Source organism: Ambystoma mexicanum, chromosome 2q (assembly GCF_040938575.1).
Source record: "Ambystoma mexicanum isolate Mex_15411 chromosome 2q, UKY_AmexF1_1, whole genome shotgun sequence".
NCBI classification, from domain to species: domain Eukaryota; kingdom Metazoa; phylum Chordata; class Amphibia; order Caudata; family Ambystomatidae; genus Ambystoma; species Ambystoma mexicanum.
Genome location: NC_090924.1, coordinates 1463614622 through 1463632272, shown reverse-complemented (window position 1 = coordinate 1463632272; position 17651 = coordinate 1463614622). Strand labels below are relative to the sequence as shown.

The following is a 17651-nucleotide window of genomic DNA, read 5'->3' as shown; positions in this document are numbered from 1 at the left end:
AACAACACCCTCTCCAACGGTTGCCCAGCTCCATCCCTGGATCTCAGGCATCCCGCCCGCAAAAGCCTGTGCTCGCGGCTCAGCAGGATAAAGGCTCCCTAGTGGCCGCCTTACTACTAACTCTTGGGGGTAAGGAGTCTCTGTTCTGGTGCTCCTGTTTGTCCTACATTTGCTACGCTTAGCGCCACCCAGCTCACTTATACAATTAGTGCACTATATTCCAGACCAATGGGGTAATAGAGTCCGAAAAATCACATAATGTCGAACCAGTGTTCCACAACTTCGTCCTAGGACTCCCTGCCATGTTCATGATACATTCCCTCCACTTATCGTGCTCTTGGCGATCTTGCTCCTCGTCTTGCTCCGGGCAGCCCTGCAAATCCAGCCATGACGTCGCTTCCTCAGGGGTGTCGAAAAAGAGCGCTCTGCTCTTATGCAGGACTTTCAGCCTCGCAGGGTACAAAAGCATGTACTTGATACCAGCCGTACGCAGCCTTCTTTTAGTCGCCACATAGCTGTACCGCTGTCTCTGCACCAGCATGGTATAGTCAGGATACGCAGTGATGTTGGTGGATGCCATTTCTATTGTTCCGCCTTTACGAAAATACTCCAAGATCTTCTTCCTGTCTTGGTAGTTCAGAATTTAGTTAGCTAGTTAGCCACGCCCTCCATTATTTGTTCGTTTATTTGTTTGTTTATTTCTTTTATATAGCGCTCCAGACCCAGGGGTAAATGGGTGCTTAAAGGACAGGTTACATAAGTACAATATATATAGAATTTGCAGTTATACAATTGTAGAGGTAATATGCAATATAAAATACATACAAGCAGGGTAGTTAGATCGCGCGGTTAAACATTTCTAAGGTATGTACAATATATACAGTTAGTAATGTGCTTAGTCTATCTTAGGGTTGGTTTCTCCAGAAGCCAGCTAATGACTAATTTCCTGAACAGTTGGAAGGATTTGGTCGATTTGATGTTCAGCGGCAGGGTGTTCCAAAGTTGAGGGGCAAGGACAGCGAAACTTGAGCCACCAGCTCTTTTGGAGGTGAATCTGGGCACAGTGAGGCAGAGAGTATTGGAGGATCTAGTGATTCTTGTACATGGTTTCAGAGTGAGTTTGTTGGTGAGATGGGGAGGCTAGGTGGTTTAGGGATTTGTAGGTAAGGCAGAGGGTTTTTAAGTCAATTTTTTGTTGAATGGATAGCCATTTGCAAGATATTCTTATGTGGGAGATGTGCTCTCTCCTGGGAATATTTAGTGCTGCTCGCAGCGCATTGTTTTGTAGGATCTGAGGTTTATTGATTATATCTTGGTTGGCACCTAGGTAGAGGCTGTTGCAATAGTCAAGCTTCGATTGTATGAGGGCCCTGGCCAGAGTGAGGCAGCTATTCGTAGATAGAAAATGTCTGCAGGCCCTAATTAGTTTCCCAGTGTAGGCAGTGGCTGAGGCGGTCATGTTGACTTGTTTGGAGAGGTTGGTGTTAGCGTCAAGGTAGAAGTCTAAGGTTTTCATGTTTTTACCGACTGGGATGATGTTGCCATCTATGATGAAGTTGGAATAATCGGGGCTAAATTTCTGTAGGTTGTTGGGGGATCTGACTAGGAGGAGCTCGGTCTTATCATTCAGGCAGAGGTCGTGTGTGGCCATCCATGCCTGAATGATGGCAAAGATTTTGTTGATCCTGGTGGCGTCTGTATTGTAGTTGCCAGTGATGGTGAGGAGTATCTGGGTGTCGTCTGCATAGTTAGTGTAGGTGACACCCAGATGGTCCAGCTTATCAAAGAGGGGCTTTGTAAAGATGTTATAAAGGGTGTGGGAGACGCAGGACCCTTGTGGGACACCACAGATGATGGGGATGGGGTCTGCTGCAGCCACCGATGAGAAAACCCTCATGGTTCTGTTGGCTAAGAAGGATTGTATCGACATGACAGCAGAGTGGGAGAAGTGGGCAGCAGATGAGAGGTGGTTGCAGAGTATTGTGTGGTCAACCAGTTCGAAGGCTGCTGAGAGGTCTAGGAGGAGTAGGATAGCTGCTTTGGTTTTGTCCTTGATGTCATCAATCTGACTTTTGAGGTCAACAAGGGCAGTTTCTGTTCCATGTTGAGGATGAAAGCCAGATTGACGTAGGCCTAGCAGTTGATTGGACTCTAAGTAGTCTTGAATTTGCAGGTAGGCAACTCTGTCGAGGATTTTTAGCAGGAAGGGGACCGTGGTGATAGGTCTGTAATTAGTGGGAATGGCAGGGTCAAGGGATTGCTTTTTAGAAGAGGGAGAACCCATGACTTTTTCAGGTTGTTGGGTACAGAATTAGTCGAGAAGGATAGGTTTATTAGTTTGGAGATGAAGGGGGCAGCTATCCCCTTTGCAGTTAGAGGGTTTGAGGGATGCTATAATTTTTTGGATTTCGGGTATAGTGACCGTTTTGAATGTGAAGCCGGAAGTGTTGTTGGTCGGGGTGGATGTGCTAGGTATGAAGGCGTTGCTGTTGGAAAGTTGTAGACGTTTAATTTAATTTGAAGACCAATGATTTTGTTGGCCAGGGCACTTTGGATGCTGGTGCACCATGGCTTGTCTTTCACGCAAGTGTCGGTCGGAAGGTTGGGATTTTCTAATTTCTTCAGAATGGTGAAGAGTTCTTTAGCAGATGGTTGTGCATTGTTTATTCTAACATTGTAGGCTTCCTTTGTGGTGCGGATTATCTCTTTCTTGTAGTGGGAGGAGATGGTTATGAGGTTGGATTTGTTTTCTGCTGAGGGGTTGGTTTTCCATAGGGTTTCCATCTTGGCTTTCTTTTTCTAAGAGTTTTGAGTTCCGGTGTGTACAAAGAGTTCAGATGAGCTCTAGGTTTACCTTTGCGTAGCTTTAGTGGGGCAACGGCATCGATGGCATTAGTTAGGGCATCATTATAGGTGTTGACTAGGAGGTTAAGGTCAGCAATGGCTGGGAGTGTGATTAGGAGGGGGATAATCAGTGGTGGAAAGGTCTCTGCAGTGATGTTGCGCTTGTTTCTAGTCGGGCAGGCTGGTGCGTGGGTACGCTGCTTGGGGTTAGGGTTGTTGTGGTTAATGTTGAATAGTATGAGGGAATGGTCAGTCCACGCAAGAGGTTGTGGGGCTTTGCAGGTGATATTGCAGTTATGGGCTGCGACCCAATGGATAGTTCTACCTTTCTGGTGGGTAGGTAGTGTAATGACTTGAGTAAAGTCATGCTCAGATAGGGCGTTAGCCAAGGAGGCGGCTGGAGTGTCATTAGGGTCGTTATACCCTAGATTAAAGTCTCCTAGAATGATATTACAAAGGTGGCAGCTTAAGTAAGACTATCGCGTCATACATGACATCATTGCATAGGGGACTACATAGACACAGGATTGGATAAAACAGTTGGATACATATGTAATATATGATGTTTCTCCCGCTGGATTGGTTGTTCAGTTGGCGGGAGGGCTCATACCACGAGGTCCAGCTGCCTGTGTCTGGGTGGGGTGAGGGTCAGGTCACGATGAAGCACGGCAGGCCCTAGCAAATCTAACATAACATAGTTACTGAGGCTCCTTTGAGCTAATCATTATCCTCTATAAATTCTAAGTTTACAACAACATCATTATTCACTAGGGTCTTAGGGGGTTCATTGCAACTCGGGGGGGCTCGATGCAGGTGGGATCATTGATCATGGGGTGGGTTTAGGCACATCAAAAGGGACTAGGGAGCATTCTGACATTTGTTAGTTCTAAGGTGCAATATACTGTGACAGAGGTTGACTTTTATTAGTCGTGGCACACTGGGGTGGGCTTTGCACTGGGGTTACATGTCTGGCACATCAAGAGAATACCTATCCGGGTCATGGGGTTGTATTGGCAGTAATTTTCCAGTACCGGGGGTGAGGGGGGCATAGGCAGGTTTTGTGGAGATGGATGTGTTCGCAAGGCATGGTTCGCGCCGGTTCACGCGCAGGACAGTGATCTCAGAGGAAGGGTGAGGCGCTACATTTATATTGTTGCAGTTACCTCCGGTTCAGGCGTGAGAATGGAGCTGCAGGGCTTTCAGAGACGGGGAGAAAAGGAAAGGTGGGGGCTTTTGCCAGCGCTGTGCGCGGCGCTGCAGAGGGGAGAGAAGCCTTCTCGTAGTATCGCGGTGAGGCCTAATCCAACGATGGAGTCGGAGGTGTCCAAGATGGATGCCAAGTGTCTCTCCAACAGCCCCACCTGCGTCGTCATCAGCACGGGGGCTGGTTATGTACACTGGGGCAAAAATAGGAAGCGTCCTCCACTGTTGGTCGAGCAAGTGATGCATCTTAAACTGAATGGCTGGGGGGGCCCGAATGGCCCTGCCACTCCCACACACCTTCCTAAAGTGTTAGTTTAACGTCTTCCTACAAAGACCACCGATGGGGCACCTGATAGCCCTATACAATGAAACCAACTTCCAATCCAAACTGGGCTTGAGTGAACTCAGACCGAGTCCATATCACAGGCTAGCTATCGGGAGAGACTGTGGGAGATGTAATACTTTTTTCCACAGCCTACCCTCTAGTCTTGCCCAATTGAGGTTCCAATATTGAGACTCCACGTCCATCCTATATAGTACGTTTGGAATGATTTTACCATTGTAGATGATGATTAGAGGGTGGATGGAGAATTGACAGTAGTTACTCGACAGCTAAGTTGATCTACTTTTCCCTCCAATCCATTCTCCACAAGTGCGGTACTAGGATAGGACATGATTATTTTGAAACCAAGGTAAATAGCTTCCTTGCTCTGTATAATATCCTGACCAGCTTTTTTTTCGGTGTTACTAAATCGAATGTTCAAAACAAGTTTCAGGCTACATTCAGCATATCCAGCGCAAGTTGTAATCAATAGTACATTTAAGTGCTGCTTGGGACGGTGTACCATGGATAGCCTGTAGCCTGTAGCCTGTAGCAATCTAAAACATGTATCAATATTGCACCATAAACTATCCCTGAGGGTGTCAAGAAGTGACCTGAGTGACCTGGCTGCTATATGCTCGAGTCTCTCTAGACTGGTCACTGTATCCCTCAGGCTGTCAAATAGTGACCTGGGTGGTATATCCTCAAGTCTCTCTAGAATGGGCACTATATCCCCGAGGCTGTCAAGAAGTGACCTGCACGCTATATCCTCGAGTCTCTCTAGCTGGGCACAATATCCCTGAGGCTGTCAAGAAGTGACTGCGCGCTATAGCCTCGAGTCTCTCTAGACAGGCACGATATCCCTGAGGCTGTCAAGAAGTGACCTGGGTGCTGTTAGGCAGAATCATATGCAATACAAGTTCACCTTTGGTACAAGCCTGCACTACACTGTTAAAGTGCTAGCAGTAGCGGAGCAGCAGACTTATCTCAAGAGCAAATGAGCAGTAGTAGAGATTACACAAAGGACTACAATTACTGTGACTCAAGCAAACACTGAATCAAGGTTTTTGGTAAAAAAGTACATTTATTTTAAACCATCTGTTTGTAAAACACTTCACTTCTATTAATATAAAAACCACACTTCAAATACACTACACACAACCAATTCCCCTTGTGCAGAACAACTCAAGGTAAGTACCTTATGATTTGACAGACCGGTGTTATGAAACAAAAGAAGTTACTGGGAATACATAGGCGATCACTTTTTGACAGTAATGACAGTTCAGTTTTACTAAAGATACGCGTATCTGCGCGAAGAAATGTTTCCGGGGTAAAAACACACTTAGCACCTGAGTTACAACAAGATAGTTGGGGGCAAAAATCATAGGCAATTCCGTTGTCAAGGCAGACAGAATCAGAGAATACTTTCTAACCCAAAGATAAAAGTCAATAGGCCTGCGCCAGTGTTAGGTGGAACAGGGTTCCTGTTGTCGAGGATCATACAGTCAGATAGTTCACGATTCAAGGTTGCCAGGAGTACTTAGATATTGTCAGAAGAGGAGGCAAAAGTTATAAGAGGGAAGGAAGAAAAGGACAAGCCTTTAGTGAGAAGAAAAGGGTTCACCCTAGTTCCTAGAAGTCGGACACAGTACCTTATTCCTTGAAGAAGCTGGTTCCACAGCAGTTGTTCCTGGTAGTTTCCTGCAGACTCACGGTTCCTGTTGCTTCGGTTGTAGTGACGAGAAGGAGGACGTCTGGAGGGGTCTGCACTAGTCAGGGATGAAGCCAGCAGCAGCGACGGTGAATAAAAGGTGCACTCCTTTAAAACATGAGAGGCTCTTCAGATGGCTATCCGGACCACTACAGCAGTGTGCAGCGATTTCGACCACGAAGAGGATCCTCTGGCTTTGGAAGATGAGCTGGTTGACCCCACCAGGCTCAAGGGAAGAAGACTCCGGGCTGGATCTTCTCTGGTCGTTAAAGGGCAGATAGCTCAGGACTGCAGCAGGGCTTCACCGGGACTCGGGGTTAGAGCAGGCGTCTTCTTCTCCATTTCTCTTCGGTTCTTTGCAGTTCCAGTGGCGACTCTGACTTCCAGACAAGAGTCCTGCCTTTTATTCGGAAATCCTCCATTCACACAGCCTGGCTGTCAATCACGCAGCAGGGGGGTTGTCCGGCCCGGCAACCACCTCAGCCAATCATGACCCTGTGCAGGGGGTGACTACACCCCTCCCTCACATTCAGCCCACATAGACACCCAGGCACCAAGAGGAGGGCTTCTCTGCAGAAGCCCTCCAAAAGACGGTGAACAAAGAAGGCAAACCTGGTTTGCCGCGCAAAGTAAAACACACTAAGGACTTTAACAAAAAGAAATGGTGACTAAACCCAACCGGAGCCGAAATAAAAAGTATTTGGGCAAGCGGGTTTATAATATAATCACGGTAGAAAGGTTATGGTACATACCACTGCCACCAGCCAAGTCTAAATGTTAAAAGAGCAAAACAAAGCTCAGAGCGGCACAGACAAAAAGGGGTAGGAGTTAACCCTTTCCAATACTCCATGTAAGATGGGGTGTACGTGTACTGGGTCTGTAGTTTTAAAGTGACTCCATAAAGTTAATGGCAGCTTTACATGTTTCTGGGGTACAGCAGTCAGCCCCAGAAAAATGGAGTCAGTGGGAAGTCGAAAATACAACCCTGTGTCACTGCACTGAAGGTGAACACACACAAAAAGTGGGGCTTATGGAGTGGCGTGCTCCAGAGCCCAAAATTACACAAACAGTAAAAATACACATGGCATAACACGGGTAAGGGTGGGAAAAAAGGCTCACACTCTTACCAGGTGGAAAAATAAACTCCAGAAATCCAGCAAAGCGCTAGGGGGTCTCACTAGGTGGGGGAAATTAGCCATAGACGGAGATTTCTCCCAAACAGGTGCAATATCCTCGAGTCTCTCTAGACTTGGCACTATATCCCTGAGGCCTGTCAAGTAGTGACCTGGGTGATATATTTTCAAGTCCCTCTAGACTGGGCACTATATCCCTGAGGCTGTCAAGAAGTGACCTGGGCGCTATATCCTCGAGTCTCTCTAGACTGGGCACTTTATCCCTGAGGCTTTCAAGAAGTGACCTGGGCACTATATCCCGAGTCTCTCTATACTGGGCACTATATCCCTGAGGGTGTCAAGAAGTGACCTGGGCACTATATCTTCAATTCTCTCTAGACTGGACACTTTACCCTGAGGCTGTCAAGAAGTGGCCTGGGCGATTTAACCTCAAGTCTCTTTAGACTGGGCACTTTATCCCTGAGGCTGTCAAGAAGTGGCCTGGGCACTTTAACCTCAAGTCTCTCTAGACTGGGCACTATATCCTTGAGGCTGTCAAGAAGTGACCTGGGCTATATCCTGGAGTCTCTCTAGACTGGGCACTATATTCCTGCTGCTGTCAAGTAGTGACCTGAGCAATGTATCCCTGAGACTGTGAGTCTCTCTAGACTGGGCACTATATCTCTGAGGCTGTCAAGTAGTGACCTGAGCAATGTATCCCAGAGACTGTGAGTCTCTCTAGACTGGGCACTATATCCCTGAGGCTGTGAAGTAGTGACCTAGGCCCTATAACCTCGAATCTCTCTAGACTGGGCACTATATCCTTGAGGCTGTCAAGTAGTGACCTGAGCAATGTATCCCTGAGACTGTGAGTCTACCTAGACTTTGCACTATATCCCTGAGGCGCTCAAGTAGTGACCTGGGCAATGTATCCCTGAGACTGAGAGTCTCTCTCGAGTGGGCACTACATCCCTGAGGCTATCAAGTAGTGACCTGAGCAATGTATCCCTGAGACTGTGAGTCTCTCTAGACTGGGCACTATATCCCGAGGCTGTCAAGTAGTGACCTGAGCAATGTATCCCTGAGACTGTGAGTCTCTCTTGATTGGGCACTATATCCCTGAGGCTGTCAAGTAGTGACCTGAGCAATGTATACCTGAGACTGTGAGTCTCTCTAGACTGGGCACTATATCCCGAGGCTGTCAAGTAGTGACCTGAGCAATGTATCCCTGAGACTGTGAGTCTCTCTAGACTGGGCACTATATCCCGAGGCTGTCAAGTAGTGACCTGAGCAATGTATCCCTGAGACTGTGAGTCTCTCTAGACTGGGCACTATATCACCGAGGCTGTCAAGTAGTGACCTGAGCAATGTATCCCTGAGACTGTGAGTCTCTCTAGACTTAGCACTACATCCCTGGCATAAAACTAGTGATTTGGGTGCTGTACACCTGAGGGTGTGAAGAAGAATGCAGAACTATAACCCTGAAACTCGCAAGAGAGAAATTAAATAGTGACGGTTCGGATGATCATTATGGCTACTAGACAGGATACCCGAATACCCTATTCTTCATTCATTTCCTACATCTTTTATTTAGGTTGCCAAGAAAACCTGAGCGTCTATATGTGTTTTTCCTATTCCCTCCCCTGGGAAGCATGTGTTGCATGTTCTGTTCATCACCCACAATCCTCAAGCTGAGGGTGTAAATGACAAAAAACTAAATATTGCACTGATTGCCGTCACTGAAATCCCACTAGATATCAGTGAATCCACATCCTTTACTGCAGATAACACAGTATTCTTCATCTCAGATTACCACCAGTAGTAAATTAATCACAAACTGACTCATTACAAGTTGGGCGGTATCCCGGCGGTAAGTACTGCCCAGGCTAATAGCGTTACACCCAACCGGTCCGGCGCTATTAGCACCGGATCAAGGGTTGGCCGGTAATGGGTATTCCCCATTCCCATTGGGTCTACCCAATGGGGCATTTTTGGTGTAATTAGGGCGCGCTAATAGCATTGCGCTAATTGCACTCATGAATGGGCGTTAAGTTGGCGCTTTTACCCCCAGCTGTAAGCTGGAGGTAAATGCTGCCAGACTCGTGATTGGGCGGACCCCTGAGTGTGGTGGTAATAGCGTTACCGCTGAATTTAAAGGCTACTGCTCAACTCGTGATGAGGCCCAAAGAGTTTCAATCCAGCCAAAACACTGGCGAAGAGGTAATGAAGTTTAGTTAACCATCAATATGTCCCTCCAGAGTCTTTCCCTTGATTGTAGTTTGTTTGGTTTCTCTCTTTATGTGGCACTGATGCCTACGGGCGAGTAGCGCATAGTGAGAAATAAAAAACAATATTAATAATAGAAATATGTTTCTTTTCCTTTTCGTCCAGGAACTGTGAAATGTGAAGTTGTGGCACCGTTTAAGGCAGATGTGGCATCGATGAGCAATCAGAAGACCTAAGAAGAGAGAGAAAGTATGGACGAGAGCACTTTAGGTGAGAAAGTACAATATGTTTCTTATCTCAATGTCCATACATTTTCAGCCAGGAGCACTGCAAGCTGCAAGATTACAGCTAAACGATGTTGTACTTTATACAACAACAATTTTCTGAAGAGATAGCGCAGTACTTGCCGACGGTATCACCCCATATATGCACAGCACAAAATGCAGAAGCCAAAAATACCACATTTTTTACTGTGCATTTCAATGAAATTATATGTGGAGGGGAGTAAGTTATGGTAATAAATAATGTAGGCAGAGTATAGTGGGGCTGCGCAGGGTATCCCCCGCATATCATTGTGGTGAAATGATAAAAAAGAAAAAGAAAATTGCTATTTTTCTGTTCACCATGTTTTTTCCACAGTATTCACATAGATCTCTTGTGGACACTGGGTGATATTTAAGCAATAACACCCGATCTGGCCCACTGGAATCGGGTGTTATATCTATTAGCACCCTAGGTTCTAAATCTGGAAACCCGGGGTGCTAAGATCAATCAGCCTCATTACGAGTTAGGCAGTAAGTTCTAAAATTGGTGGTAAATGAGCTACTGCCAATTTTACCACTACACCAAATTATGAGGTTGGGTTTTGAGTGGAGGATTTACCTCCAGCAAAACCCTGGAGGTATCCACTCAACGCTGAAAAATTGGCAGAATTGGCGGAATTACTACAGCAGTAATTCTGCAAAAAAGCCCATTTGGGTCCAATTGGCCCAAAATAAATGGGGATTTATACCGCCAACATCATTTGTAATCAGGCAGAAATTCCGCCTGACCAAGTGGCGATAACGGTAATACCTTAGGGCAAATGTTTTGGTGGATTTAACTCCAAATTTCAGCCTAACTCGTAATGAATGTATTTTGGTCCAATGAACGCGATGCCTTGTGCTGTCCCGTTCATTGAAATAAAATACTTACTTTAGATGGCTTCCATGAATCCCCTCTTCCATTTCCATGGCGGCCCAGGAGGCTGGAGCTGCGGTGGTTTCACAGCGGCCGCCGTAAGAAATCAGGTAGGTGGGGGTCAGAGGGGACGGAGCACCCGATGGGAAGGGTGGGGGGAGATGCTGGGATTGGTGAACCAGCCATCAGGTTACTTGGAACATGGGCTTCTATTGTGGGATTCAGCTCACAATCCGAGCAACCTGACTAGTTGGCTCCCCCGCCCCGGGTGCTAATATTGGTTTGTGCATCCTTTTTGAATGGTGTTTGGCCTTGGTCAAAGTTATTGCAGTGTGAGACAGGCATGGTATCAAGAGAGACACAGGGCCTCATTACGAGCCTGGCGGTAAGGCAACAACGGCGCCGGTAGTGCTACGGGCGCCGTTGTTGCCTCACTGCCTCATTACGAGTTCTGCTCACGGGGCCGCCCTGTATGCCTGGTCAGACCAGACGTGCAGAACGGCACCCGCTAGCAGAACAGGATGCTAACAACGGTCCTGTCATTAACGGGACCGTTGTTAGCATCCCCCCCATTTCCATTGAGCCCTATTCAGGCTCAAATGGGAATGGGGATGCACCGGGTCCGGGTCCCGTGAATGGGAATTACCGGGCCCGCAAAGGTTGGAATGGCCTGGTAATTCCCATTTTTTTCGGGACCCGTACCCGAGCTTGGGGGTAGCCATGCCACTAAAAACGTCATGGTTACCTCCAAACTCGTAATGAGGCCCACAGACTCAATTGTTATAGTTTAAAAACCTTTATTTACTACAATGCTGGGGTTGGTGTTATACCTAACTGGCCCTAACTCTAAAAGGATGGTTCCCTCAACTGATATTTCTAACAACTGTTGATGTCTGAAAGTCCAAAGCCAAAATCCGTCTGTGTCTAAACCTATGCTTGTCCTCACTAAAATGTGGTAGGAAGTCTCTTTAAAGGAAAAATAGTGATTCAAAAAGAAATATATACCAAAGCTGGTTTCAGGTGATCTTCTCACCAGGTGTGGCTTGGTTAGAATCATCAAAGTTTAGCACAATCAAGTTGTTCATCAGCTCTTCTCCACAAAGTTCTTATACTCTGTTCAACAATTCCAAATGTCTTTAGTTCCTGGGGATTCACTTCCCCAAGTTCAGGCCCCTTCAGTTTCAAACACAAGTTCAGTTTAACTACACAATGGGCCTTGTTACAAGTTCGGTGGTAGCCTTGCCGGTAAAACCGGCAGGCTGCCGGCGAACTGACACATTTTTCTAGCGCCTGCCAATAGGGAATTACAGGGGCATTACAGCCCTGGCGGACCCTGTATTTCCCCATTGCCAGGCGCCGGAATTATTTACTCTCCATTCCCATTTGAGCCCCATGGGACTCAATGGGAATGGGGAGGACGGTAGCACCGGCACCATTCAGAATGGTGCCGGTGCTACCATCAGTGTCGGCTCGCGGTTGGCAGTATGCCTGCCTGGTCAGACCTGGTGGGTGGGAAGGCACCCGCAAGCAGAACTCGTAGTTTGCTGGTCTGGTAACAATGCTACCAGCAAGCTTACCGGTACCGTTGTTACCGGGGAAACTTGTAATGAGGCCCATTTTCTCTTAGGTCTTACCGGGTTCCCGTTCCCAAACGTAGGCCGCTTCAGTTTTAAACAAAAAGTTAAATTTGTCAAGATGTGCCTTTCTCTTGTTGACAATTCCTTCCACATACAACCTTTTTGTGGGGTAATATTAGAGACTTTCGAAAACGCTAGGTTATTGGCACATCCTAAGCGCAACCACTCTGATCTTTGGCCCCTCTCTGCATTTCCTATACTTGCTTCTCTTCTATCCTCTCCTCTTCCAGGTGCTTTCTGGACCCTTTGGTCATCTTCCACTTTGTTGTGCTCACTTGCACCTTCTTTGTTTTGCTTTCTCACGGCCCACCGTGCCCCTGGCACCTCACCTTTGGGTTCACTTTCTCTTCACTGTGCCTCTTGCATATTAATTTCTTTGCTTTTGTGCACCCTTGCACCTGTCCTTTTCCTTTCCGTGCCTCTTGCACACTTGTTTCGCTCACCGGTGCTCATTTGCACCTTCACTTCACTTTTGGGTCACTCGCACCCTTCTCATTTATCTTCAAGCCTTCTTCTTCAATTCCGCTCTCTCAGCGCCTCTCTCTCGCTTTCCTTTTACTTTGCACTGTCTTTCTTGCTTTCCGATTCGTGCGGCTTGCAAATTCTGTCTTTTCTCCCTTCTCGTTCCAGCTAGCCTCCCACTCCTGAGTTTCTCTCACTTTCCCCTTCGAAACTCACCGGGTAGTTTTGCACACGCGAGTGGACCTCTCAGGGCATATGATCGAGGTCAGGGTCTCACCACCTGACCCTCAGATCCCTTTGGGACCGGCAAACGTCCCAAGGGAACAAGCACTCCTCCACACGCCGCCAGCAGGACCCGTCTGCCTCAATATGGCTCCCTTGAGACACGGCTCCCTAGCCACACTGCAGCCCCTCACAGACAAAGGGCAAAGTCTTCCCAGATCTAAAACAAAGTAAAATTAAACCACAGTTCTCAGGACACAGTACGGGAACATTTTCAAGGCAGGTTGAGAGTGCAGTCGAGATCAAATACCAAAAGATCTGCAAAATAATACCCAAAGGAAAGTCTGTCAGACGGGTCAATAATGAAAATCAAGGCTAACAACACCAGGAAGTCACAATGTGCAGTTCCCAGAAAGTAGCATTGGAGCCTATGGAGCAGAATGACAGGCCCATATCACAGGAAGTCGGGCAGAAGCATTAAGAGAAAGTGGGTCACAAAGCAGGCCAGAGTCTGCGATGGGAAACTACAAGTAGAGAACTGCAACTTAGAGAAACTTGTCTTTTTGAGGAGCGAGAGTCCTGGCCACAGTTTCCTTTTAATTCCTTATTCTGGGTACCTTGCATGCCTGCGAGGCGCATGTGAGACCTAACCCTGGTCTGGAAGGCACATGCATAGCACAGATTTTTTATTCATTTTATTTTGGGGATTTATAGTGCGCACTACAGCCCACAGGCATCGAGGCGCAATGAGTAACGTAAGAAGGCTTGATTCAGGGTTACAAGAATGCAGCCCAACCAAAGGGTAATGCTTGGTACAAATTGTCTTGTTGCATAATTCATTAATTCGATGCATAACAGAGATACATACAGAGGATGAACAAAGTGCTTGTTCAGATAAAGAGCCTGGTATTAATGGCTTTCCAGAAAGCTGCATGAGAGTCAATCAACCTAATATGGGATGGGAGAGTGTTCCAAAAAGTGTCAGCCATAAATGGGAAGCTAGTGCCACCTGCACGCAATCTGCGGGTAAGAGGAATGGAGATTCTATTAGAATAGGCCACTCTAGAAGGTCTGGAAGGTGTATGTCTGATAATCCTTTGAGCTAGATCGGGGGGAGCCAAGCCGTGGAGACATTAGTGTGTCAAGGCAAGGGTTTTGAAAACAATCCTTTCCTTGACGGGGAGCGAGTGAACCTGCCTTCTGACATCCGAGATATGGTCCATTCACAAAATGCCTGTGAGCTAGTTGAAATTTGGCCAGATTCTTGCGGGAGGTCCATACAAAGAGGGCATTGCAGTAATCCAACCTAGACCCAATAATTGCCCTAGCAATGGTGAGGCAGTTCTGTTGGTAGAGGAATGGTCTGGCTGCATTGAGCAATTTGGAGTGATAAGATGAGGAGGATGCAATTGCATTAACCTGTCTGTCCATGGTAAGGTTGGGTTCAAGATACACGCCTAGTGTCTTGATGACTTGTGAGACAGCGATGGGTGTGTTATCAATGGTGAAGGAGCAATATTGATTGTCCAATTTATTCAAGGTGGAGGGGGAACCAATCAGCAGAAGTTCGGTTTTCTCACTGTTGAGACATAACCAGTTCTCTGCCATCCAGCACTGGATCGTTGAGTAAATGGAATTGAGGGTGTTCAGGTCCGAAAGATAATCACCCGAGAGAGGGATGAGAACCTGAGTATCATCTGCATAGTTAGTGTATGAGATGCCCACGGTGTCCATGATTTGAACAGGGGCCTCGTGAAGAGGTTGCAGAGGGTAGGAGCTATGCAAGAACCCTGTGGGATCCCACATTTAATGAAACTAGGGTTAGCACATGAGGATGCAGAGAAAACCTTCATCACTCTTTCCTGTAGGAACAAAGTTATCCATGCACAGGCCCTCGGGGACAAATTGACTGCGGAGGAGAGATGATGGCAGAGGTTCTTGTGATCCACCAGATCAAAGGCAGCGGAGAGGTCTAAGAGAAGGAGGAGCGCAGGTTTGCCTGCGTCTCTGAGGTCATCCATTTGATGATTTTGGTCAAGCTGTGCCGTTTCAGTGCCATGTCATGACCGGAACCCAGACTGCTGTAGACCAAGAAGGTGGTTGTCTTCAAGGTTTTTGAACTTGCAGGTAGGCTGCTTTGTCCAAGATTTTTAGCAGAAAGGGAACAGTGGTAATGGGCCTGTAGTTCCCTGGGACCAATGGGTCAAAGGAGGTTTTTTTAGAAGCGGTCGGACCCACGCTTCATTGAGTCCAGTTGGGACATGGCCAGGCTCGAAGGAGGAATTAATGAAGGCGGTGATAAATGGGCGAGGGAGGAGGCAGAGACTTTGATGACCTGCGCGGGGAAGGTGTCACCTTTACAATTAGATGGCTTGATGGACTTGAGGAGAGCAATGACTTTGTGTTCACTCATATCCTTGAATTCAAACACTGGGGATTGACTGTTATGGGTAGCTGGGACAGTGGTATTGTGACTGTTGGCCAGTAGGTTAGACAGGGAATTTTGGTGGGCTAGAATTTTGGTGTACAAGGTATCAAGTTTATGGCAGCTTGAATTTTATTACACCAAGTCTCGTCCTTGAGGAGAGTAGGAGGCGGGGGGGGAGTCTCCAATTCTCTAAAGATGGCAAAGATTTCCATTGTCCCAGATTTAGCATTTTCAATCCTAGAGTTGAAAAAGGCAGCTTTAGCCTTGATGATGGCAGTTTTATAATCTTTAGAGATTATTTTAAAGGCTGCTTTGGAGGAGTCATTAGGGTTGTTTTTCCAAGTAGTAAGCGCTGCCCTTTTTTAGAATGAAATTCCAGGAGCTCCTGGCTGAGCAGGGCATTGGAGGGCTTTCCTCTGACCAGTTCCAGAGTGTATCGAGTTATTGTATGCATATTCTGCCAACCATAAAATGTCCTTCCAATTACCCTCCGATTGGTGCAACATACATCGTAGATATTGTTCAAGGGTCTGGTTCGTTCTCTCTGTCTGACCATCGGTCTGTGGGGGGTGGCTGGTCGAGAGTCTTACGTCGATTTGTGCCAGTTGACAACACTTTTTCCAAAAATGAGAAATAAACTGGCTTCCCCGATCGGAGACTAGTATGGACGGGAATCCATGCAAACGGATGATATTTTCGAGGAATTCTTTGGCAAGAACAAAGACTGAAGGTAATCCTTTCAACGGAATAAAGTGGGCCATTTTGGAAAATAAATCCACCACGACCAGAATAGTATTGTAACCATTACAAGAGGGCAGGTCCGTGATAAAATCTAGTGACAGGGTGTGCCAAGGTGCTGGTGGAATGTCTAAGGGCTGAAGAAGACTGGCGGGTCTTGTCTTTTGACCTTTGTTTTGGGCACAAACTCCACAGGACATCACAAAAGATTTAATATCCTTTCGCCAGGAAGGCCACCAGAATTGTCGTTTAACCTTTTCCTCTGTTTTGGCAATGCCAGGATGTCCTTCCATCAGGGTATCATGATGACGGGAAATAACCAGTTCTTGCAATTCCTTTTCTGGCAAAAATAAGCGTCTTTGGAAGTAAGGTAAGCCATTCTTGACTGAAAAGTTAGACCCCCTTTTGATCCAATCCTGCAAGGCTGAAGAGTCCAGGAATTGTTTCACTCGTGCTTGAATGTCTTCAAGGGTTTGTAAAGTGGTTATCCCCAAAATTCTTTGTTCGGGAATTATCGGCACAGGTTCTGAGTTTGTGTCTATTTCTTCCATTCCAATTCGGGATAGAGCGTCCGCCTTACCATTCTTATAGCCGGGGCGGTAGGTGATTACAAAATCGAACTCAGCAAAGAACAAAGCCCATCGGAGCTGTCGAGACGATTGAGCCTTGGCAGTTTTTAAATATTGTAAATTTCGGTGATCAGTGATCACGGTGATGGTATGCCGGGCGCCAAGGAGATAATGCTGCCAAGCCTTGAAGGCGGACTTAATGGCTAATAGTTCCTTATCGGTGATTGCATAATTTATCTCCGGCGGCGAGAACTTTCTGGACCAAAATGCTACGGGGTGCAGTTGGTTGTTTTCAGGGTCTCTCTGAGACAGGACAGCTCCCATGGTTAAGCTGGACGCGTCGGTTTCGACTATATATGGGAGATCGGGACGCGGGTGCTTCAAAATAGGTGCGGACGTGAACTTAGCTTTCAACTCCTGAAAGGCCTGTTCGGCTTCCTCGGTCCATTCAAAACGTTTATTTTTTCGCAAGAGTGCAGTGATGGGTTGCACCACACGTGAACACTCCGGGATAAACCTGCGATAAAAGTTGGCAAAACCAAGCATACTTTGGACACCTTTCACCGAACTAGGTGATGGCCATTTGAGGATGGCATCCACTTTCCGTGAATCCATTCGGACCCCTTTAGGTGTCAGGATGAATCCGAGAAACTCAACCTCGGTGGTATGGAAAACACATTTTTCCAGCTTGGCAAACCGTTTGTGCTGGCGCAGTTTCTCTAGGACGGCCCTGACATGCTTTCTGTGATCAGATTCCGAAGAGGAGTACACAAGAATGTCATCGATATACACGACAACACAGACATCGATGAGTTCCCGAAGGACATCGTTCATGAAGAATTGGAAGGCTGCAGGTGCCTTGCACAACCCGAAAGGCATCACCTGGTATTCGAATAGTCCATATTTTGTACGGAAGGCCGTTTTCCATTCGTCGCCTTCTTTTACTCGTACCAGATGATAAACCCCCCGGAGATCTAACTTGGTGTATACGCAAGCGT

General features: G+C 46.9%; 1 pseudogene; it reads left to right on the top strand.

The window, feature by feature from the left end:
- The window catches only part of LOC138570266 (zinc finger protein 850-like), a 177673-nt pseudogene that overhangs the window by 15156 nt on the left and 144866 nt on the right, over window positions 1-17651 (top strand).